Consider the following 8906-nt stretch of genomic DNA (forward strand, 5'->3'; position numbering starts at 1 on the left):
TTTACCTCCTTGCCTATTCTAATTCCTTTAATTCCTTTTTCTTCTCCTATTGCTAAAGCTAACATTTCTAGTACAATATCAAATAATAGAGGTGATAATGGACATCCCTGTTTCACCTCTGATCTTATTGGGAATGCCTCTAACTTATCCCCATTACATATAATGTTTGCTGATAGTTTTACATAGATGCTGCTTATTTTAAGGAAAGTTCCGCCTATCCCTATATTCTCTAGTGTTTGTTTTAAAAAACACAAAAACAAAAACAAATTTATTTATTCATTAATGTTCAGGGCTGGACTAGAGTTTAAGAAAAAAGGAGAACAGTATGATATAGTCCTGTACAGAAGAGAGAAGACAGGTTATGAGGAAGGGGAAAAGATGCACGCACACACATACACATACACATACGAATAAGATGAAGGGAAGATAGGCTGGGCAGCTAGGGTCAGGGCTCCTGGCTAGTCACCTGCTTCATGTAGGTTTCCAGCAGGTATTTTTTTAAGGCTATGGGGTTTGTCCAAAGTTCAGCAGCATGTGTGTTAAATGGGCTGTCAATGTTGGGTTCTTCCAGCAGGGTCTGGATAGATAGTAGGATGGTCCTGACTTGTCCTTGAGGATGTCCAAACAAATATTGCCTTGGGTATCCACATTAGGATGGTAACAAGGCATGACAAATTTCACAGTGGGAGCATTATATGGTTAGCCACTGGGGAACTCCAGGGAGAGCTTGTACCTCAGGTCTTCATATACTGTCCCAGCAGCCCCATGGATGGTCCCAACCCATTTGAAGAAATTATCAGACTCTGGGAAGGCAGAAATTCCTTTGTCTCCAGACATCATTAGAGTCATCAATTCCTGCTGTAACCTCTTGGCCACGGATCTGTGGGCCGTGCCCACCCCAGGTTTGGCCCCCTTACCGGAGGCTGCAGTGGCACTGTCAGCAGCCAGGTTGCAGTTCTTCGAGGCCACGGGGGACCAGAGTTAAAACAAGAGAAACTCCTAGGCGGCAACTGCCTCTAGTGATTTTATTAGGAGTGAGTGCTGTATTTTGTCAAAAGCTTTCTCTGCATCTATTGAAATAATCATATGATTTTAGCTAGATTTCTTATTGATATGTTTGATTATGTTGATAGTTTTCCTAATGTTGAACCAGCCCTGCATTCCTGGTATAAATCCCACCTGGCCATACTGTATTATTCTGGTGATTGCTTGTTGTAATCTCCTTGTTAATATTGTATTTAAGATTTTTGCATCAATATTCATTAGGGAAATTGGTCTATAATTTTCTTTCTCTGTTTTGGCTTTGCCTGGTTTAGGTATCAACACTATATTTGTGTAATAAAAGAAATTTGGTAGAACTCCTTCTTCACCTATTTTTCCAAATAATTTGTATAGCATTGGAATTAATTGTTCTTTAAATGTTTGGTAGAATTCACTTGTAAACTCATCTCACCCTGGAGATTCTTTCTTAGGAAGTTCATTGATGGCTTGTTCAATTTATTTTTGTGATATAGGCTTATTTAAGGATTTTATTTCCTTTTCAGTTAACCTAGGCAGTTTATATTTTTGTAAATATTTATCCATTTAATTTAGATTGTCAAATTTATTGGCATACAGTTGGACAAAATAGCTCCTAATTATTGCTTTAATTTCCACTTCACTGGTGCTGAAATCACCCCTTTCATTTTTTTTTTTAGTGAGGCAATTGGGGTTAAGTGACTTGCCCAGGGTCACACAACTAGTAAGTGTTAAATGTCTGAGGCCAGATTTGAACTCAGGTACTCCTGACTCCAGGGCCGGTGCTCTATCCACTGCACCACCTAGCTGCCCCACCCCTTTCATTTTTGATACTGGTAATTTGGTTTTCTTCTTTCTTTTTGTTAATCAAATTAACCAAAGGTTTATCTATATTATTGATATTTTCATAAAATCAGCTCTTAGTTTTATTGATTAATTCTGTAGCTTTCTTGTTTAAAATTTTATTAAGTTCTCCTTTGATTTTCAGGATTTCTAATTTATGTTTTAATTGGGGATTTTTAATTTGTTCTTTTTCTAACTTTTCTAGCTGCATGCCCAATTCATTGATCTCCTCTTTCTCTTTTATATTCATGTAAGTATTTAGAGATATAAAATTTCCCCTAAACACTGCTTTGGCTGCATCCCATAGGTTTTGGTATGTTGTCTTATCATTGTCATTCTCTTGGATGAAGTTATTGATTGTTTCTATGATTTGTTGTTTGACCCACTCATTCTTTAGGGTGGGATTATTTCATTTCCAATTAATTTTCAGTCTATATTTCCATGGCTCCTTATTACCTGTAATTTTTATTGCATTATGATCTGAGAAGGATGCATTTACTATTTCTGCCTTTCTACATTTGACTATGAGGTTTTTGTGCCCTAATACATGGTCAATTTTTTAATATGTGCCATTTACAGCTGAGAAAAAGCTATATTCCTTTCTATCCCCATTCAATTTTCTCCAGACATCTATCATATCTAACTTTTCTAACATTCTATTCACTTCTTTAACATCTTTCTTATTTATCGTTTGGTTAGAGTTATCTAATCCTGAGAGGGGAAGATTCAGATCCCCCACTAGTATAGTTTTGCTGTCTATTTCATTGTATAACTCATTTGACTTCTGTAAGAATTTGGATGCTATACCACTAGGTGCATACATGTTTAGTATTGATATTACTTCATTATCTATTGTACCTTTTAGCAAGAGGTAGTTTCCTTCCTTATGTTTAAAAATTAGATCTATTTTTGCCTTTGCTTTGTCTGAGATGAGGATTAATATCCCTGCTTTTTTTATTTCTGCTGAAACATAATACATTCTGCTGCAACCTTTTACCTTTACTCTGTGTGTATCTCTCTGCTTCAAATGTGTTTCTTGTAAACAACATACTGTAGGATTCTGGTTTTTAATCCACTCTACTATTCACTTCTGTTTTATGGCAGAGTTCATCCCATTCATATTCACAGTTATTATTACTAATTGTCTATTTCCCTCCATCCTATTTACCCCCTTTGTACTTTTTTTTCCCTTCTTTCACCCTATTCCTCCTCACCAGTGTTTTGCTTCTGACCCCTGCATCCCCCAATCTGCCCTCCCTTTTATCAGCCCCCTCTCTTTTCTTTACACTTTTCTCCCCTGCTTCTGATCTCCCTTCTATTAGCCCCCCCTTTCCCCTTACCTTTTTACTTCCCTAAAGAATAAACTAAATTTCTTTACCCCAATGAGTGTATGTTATTCCATCTTTGAACCATATCTGATGAGAGTAAGGTTGCAGTGATGCTCACCACTCCTTTCTTTCCCTCTATTGTAATAGGTTTTTTGTACCTCTTTATATTATGTAATTATAACCATTCCACTTCCCCTTTCTTCTTCTCCTCATATATTCCTTTTGTCACACCTTAATTTTATTTATATCATCAAATCAAAGACAATTTATATGTATACCCTCTATGTATATTCCTTCTGTCTGCCCAAATAGAGATACAGTTCTCAAGAGTTATAAGTATTATCTTCCAATGTAAGGATGTAAACAGTTTAACCTTATTGAATAACTTTTCCCCCCATTCACCTTTTTATACTTCTCTTGAGAATTGTATGTTAAGATCAAATTTTCTATTCAGATCTGGTCTTTTCATCAAGAAACTTTGAATGTCCCCAATTTATTGAATGTCCATCTTTTCCCCTGAAAGAGAATGTTCAGTTTTGCTGGGTAGTTGATTCTTGGTTGCAATCCAAGCTCCTTTGCCTTCCAGAATAACATATTCAAAGTTTTGTAATCGTTTAATATTGAAGTTGCCAGGTCCTGTGCAATCCTGACTGTGGTTCCATAATATTTAAATTGTTTCTTTCTGGCTACTTGCCATATTTTCTCCTTCATTTGATAATTTTGAAATTTGGCTACAATACTCCTTGGAGTTTTCCTTTTGGGGTCTCTTTCTGGAGGTGATCAGTGGATTTCTTCAATGATGATTTTATCTGCTGATTCTACAATATTACAGCAATTCTCCTTGATAATTTCCTGGAATATGGTGTCCAGACTCTTTTTCTGATCATGGCTTTCTAGTAGTCCAATAATTCTCAAATTATCTCTCCTGGATCTATTTTCCAGGTCAGTTGTCTTTCTAGTGAGGTATTTCACATTTTCTTCTATTTTTTCATTTTTTAAATTTTGTTTGACTGATTCCTGGTGTCTCATGGAGTCATTAGCTTCGATCTGTCCAAATCAAAATTTTAAGGCATTGTTTTCTTCAGTAAGCTTTTGCACCTCCTTTTCCATTTGGCCAAATGAAATTTTTAAGGAATTTTTTTCTTCAGTCAATCTTTGTGTTTCCTTTTCCAACCTGTTGATTCTTTTTTCATAATTTTCTTGTGTAGCTTTCATTTCTCTCCACATTTTTTTTCTATCTCTCTCAACTGATTTTTAAAATCCTTTCCGAGCTCTCCCAGGAAGGCTTTTTGGTCTTGAGACCAATTGATTTTCCTTCTCAAGGCTTCACATGTAGGCAATTTGAAAGAATTGTCTTCATCTGAGTTTGTGTTTTGCTCTTCCCTGTCAACACAGAAGCTCTCAATGGTAGGAGTCCTTTTTTGTTTTTTACTCATATTGTGGCTTATTATATATATATATATATATATAAAGTTGAGGTCTGCTCCTGGGGCACAAGGGTCACTGTTTCAAGTTTCTTATGATGGGGGATAGGGGCTGTGTCAGTGGCTTTCTACTCTAAGTTCTCTGTGGCTTGTGGATTCCACACTTCCCTAGGCTTGCTCCCTGAGCTTGCTCCTGCTGCTGGGATGGCCCAACCCAGTCTTGTCTGTCCTGTGGGTGGTCCTTAGCTGGCAACCTGCCCTCTTAGTTGGTTCTGGTGGATCTCACAACTGGCCTGCTGCTCCACCAGCTTGCTGAGCCAGAATCAAGGGGCCTCAGTAGCTCCACTATGGCCAAGAGCCCCCTGCCGACTTGGCCAGACCCCTTCTGCTCTGTGCCATGCTGTGCTGAGCTGTATTGTACTCTCCTTTTTCCCAAATGAGACTGACCTTTCCTGAAGTCTTCTAAATTATCTCAAGTTGGAAGATTGTGTCTCTCTGTCTTTTTATAGGTTCTGTAGTTTCATAATCCATTTAGAGACTTGATTTAATGTTCTTTTTGAGGGAAAACACAGGAGAGCTCAGGCTACTTCCTGGCTTCTCTCTGCCATCTTAGCTGTTGCATTTCAGAGATCATACAAGATATAGGAACTATAGAATAATGGAAAGCATTCTTTTTCTGGAGTCAGAGGAGCTAGGTTCTGATTCCAACTCTGCTCATTGTTATCTATAAGCCTCAGTTTCCCTCATTTGTAAACAAGTGATTTGGATTCTAGAATTTTATCTCTATGTCCTATGAAATCCATGGGGAAAATTGTAAGAGGTCATGTTGACACAATGATTGACTAAAAAATAGGGATGATGATAGTAATCTGCATACTACCTACCCTTTAAAGTAATAAGCTATATAAATATGAGTTTTTAATTATTTAAAAATTAATTCTGTTAAGGAAATCTCTGAGTCTGAAGCCAGTGCTTTTTCATTTATATCACACTTGGCACATGGCACAGTCTCTGTGGCACCAACAAGATGGAAAGGATAGGTAGGAGGGGAGGCATTTAACTATCTTTGACTTCCTTGAAAAAGGATATATACTGTTCTGAGGATTCTTATTCCAGAAGCAGCTGGAGTCTCTGAGAAGACTCAAAATACCATCAGTGGTCACCAAGATGCTTATTCTATAATATTTATGATCACCATATTTTATTCATTCATTTATTAAACAAATATTCATAGAATCACAAAATCTCAGAATCTGAAGGAACCTTAGCGGTCAGCTAGTCCACTCTGTCACTGATGTAGGAATCTCTTATTGAGGCAGCATGATATGGTGGGAAAATCCCTGGACTATGAGTCAGGAAAAATGGGATCAAAATTGGACCCAGCCATTAACTAGCTTTGTGACCTTTTCCTCACCATGCCTCAGTTTCTTTATCTATAAAATAACAATGTTAGACTAGATCAAAAGTTCTTAACCTGGGTCATGTACCTCTTTACTGGTCTATTAAAGCCTATGTAGTCCTACTCATACATAAAATCATAGTCATGATTTTAAATGGAGAAAATTATCATATTGAAAGAGTTTCATATATATGTGTGTGTGTGTGCATGTATGTATGTGTGTGTGTATATATGTATGTGTGTATATATATATAATTTTGCAAATTCCAAGTTAAGAACCCCTGAAGGAGAGAAAGGGAAGAGAACAAGCATACTTAATGCCCATTATTTGCTAGGCGTTGTGCTAAATGCTTTACAAATATTTTCTCATTTGGTTCTCACAAGAACCCTGTAAGAAAGGCACTATTATCTCCACTTTATGGATAAGGAAACTGAGGTAGATAGAGGTTAAATGACTTGCCCAGAATCATACAGCTAGTATGCATCTCAGAACTAAGACCCCCTTCCTGAATTAAAATGTCGTTACTCTGTAAAATCCCTGACAGCTGGTCACTCAGCCTTTGCTTATATATCCAGTGATAAGAAGAATACCACCACCCAAGGCACTATGTAAACTATGTGCTACATGCAAGTTACCATATCCCTCAGATTAATGTGATTTTATATAGGCTGATAGCTTTGTGAAAAATAGAGTTTTGATAAGCATCTGTTCATTGAATCCTGGAGAGTTCATTAGCAATATTCTAAGTATATAAATTTTTGCCAGGAAGGGAATTAGGTATGATACCTGTACCCCAACACTTTACTAATGAGAAGCTAGCCCTTCTGTTGAGCAGGCAGAATTTCCTGGAAATGACAGTATATTGAATGGAGAAGCACTGGATATATGGCTGTGGGAGGTTGTTTCTGTCTGCACTGGATCCTTAAGTCTAGGGTCAAGAGGAAAACTAAGACCAAAACCCAGAATTTTTCAGTTGTTCACCAGAACACCAGTCCTACTGGATATTTGAGTTGAACATCAGTTGGGGACTATGCTATATTTTCTATACTTGGTTGCCTGCTTCCAGGAGAATCAGAATTTGTGTTGGGGGTAGAGGAAATACTTTTTGTGGGGTGGAGAGGGAAAGGAGTAGTACAACAGTGGTAACAAAAGGAAATGTACCTTTCCTGGAACTCATGGGTTCAGAGAGACCTATTTATAGTCCAGGGATAGCTGGGGGTCTAGAAGAAACTGTTAGCCCACAAGGATATGAAAGATGTTTTATTATATATCATTTATGCATTTTATTGATTGTATGGAAAAAGAATGAAAAACTATATGGTTAAGCTAGCCTTATGGCTCATGTAGGGGAAGATCTAATTCCATTATGCCAAAATGATATGATTAGGGCTCAGTAAAGTATGTTATAAACAGGGAGGAATTATGGTTTCCTGTAGATGGGGGCTTGGAGCTAATTCTGATTGGGTAAATTCACACTAACCACACCCCTTAGACTAATGAGAAGGTGTGATCATGCGCAAAGATAAATAGCTGGGCATTAAATGATTATTTGTTTTCTGAGAATCATAGGTAGCGTCAAGCATAAAAAGCTTGGCATTTCCAGAACACTTTTCTTTAGCTGGGTGGAATATACATGTTAACTACCAGGATAAGAAAAGAACTTGCTGAGAGTTTCTTCTGCTTTAATAAACAGATTAAGACAGTGGCTAATAACACTATTTAGTGACCAAAGGTAAAATCATGCTATTAGGTGGCTGCTTACCCTACCCAGGCTTCTACTAACAAGAGAGTCAACTTTCCACCTCAGTCAGCTCAGGAGTGAGAGAAACAGAAAGAATATCTTTATGAGAAAGGCCATGTAGTACAGAGGAAAGAACTCTGAACTAGGAGTAAGGGTATACCTGGGATTGAATTCCCCCCCTTTTAAAAACATTAATCTGATTATAGGCAAATCTCTTAACTTTCCAAAACTCATTACCTGCTATTGTGAGATTTAAAATTGGATACTAGAGCATTGATTTCCCCTCTTTAACCTTTCCCTTAATTTATCTCCCAGACTAGTAAATGGAAGAAACTTCTGGTCTCTAGTTAGAGCTTTTATTGTGTGGTAGTTGCCAGGTGATGTTGATTAGAGGAATAGGAAAGTAGAAATACAAAACAAATAGTCTTAAGTCTAAGCTTAGTCTATATTCCATATAAAACTCACCAAAAGCCCAAGGCCACCTTTGGCGGGGAGAGCCCGTCAGGCGCCTGCTGCTAACCGTGATCTGGGCCGAGTTGAACTCCAGTCAGCGTCTGTCTGTGCAGCACAGCCAGGGGACCAGCAGAGCAGGAAAGAGATCCCACTTCCATTCTCTCCTTGCCTTTTAAGCTCGCACCCCAGAAGTGGAGTACTTAGCAGTCAGGCTGGCGTGTATAGCTCATGCATGGCCGCCGTCGGTCTCCTCCCCAAAAGGGTGGTCCTTTAAAAATTGGCGTCTTTCCTTTATCACTAACCGACTGTTAAAACTTTTTACCACACTATCAGTCAACAAGAACTTATTAAACACTTGCTATAAGCCACCTACACCCTGGAAATACAAAGAAAGGCAAAAACAATTCTTGCCTTCTAGGAGCTTTCATTGTAGTATTATATCCCCACCATGTACAAGGCACAGTGAATTTTCTAGCACGGCAGATTTAGAACAAGATGGGACCTTAGAGACCCCAGGAGCTACAATGTGTTGTAGTGTTTTGAGGTCTACACTATGAGTTAGAAAGACCTTCATTAAAGTCCTGCCTCTAACACATTCTGATTATGTGAACCTGGATAAGTGACTTCACCTTTTAGTGCCCTAGGGTTAGAAGGAGTGGGACCTCAGACTCTGACACTTTCTTTTGTAACTCTAATTCAC

General features: G+C 38.0%; 1 pseudogene; it reads right to left on the reverse strand.

Annotated features, from left to right (window-relative positions):
- Window positions 1-445: 445 nt before the first annotated feature.
- On the reverse strand, window positions 446-975 carry LOC122754985 (annotated as a pseudogene).
- Between the last annotated feature and the right edge of the window lie 7931 nt (window positions 976-8906).

This window comes from Dromiciops gliroides, chromosome 4 (assembly GCF_019393635.1).
Source record: "Dromiciops gliroides isolate mDroGli1 chromosome 4, mDroGli1.pri, whole genome shotgun sequence".
Classification (NCBI taxonomy): Eukaryota; Metazoa; Chordata; class Mammalia; order Microbiotheria; family Microbiotheriidae; genus Dromiciops; species Dromiciops gliroides.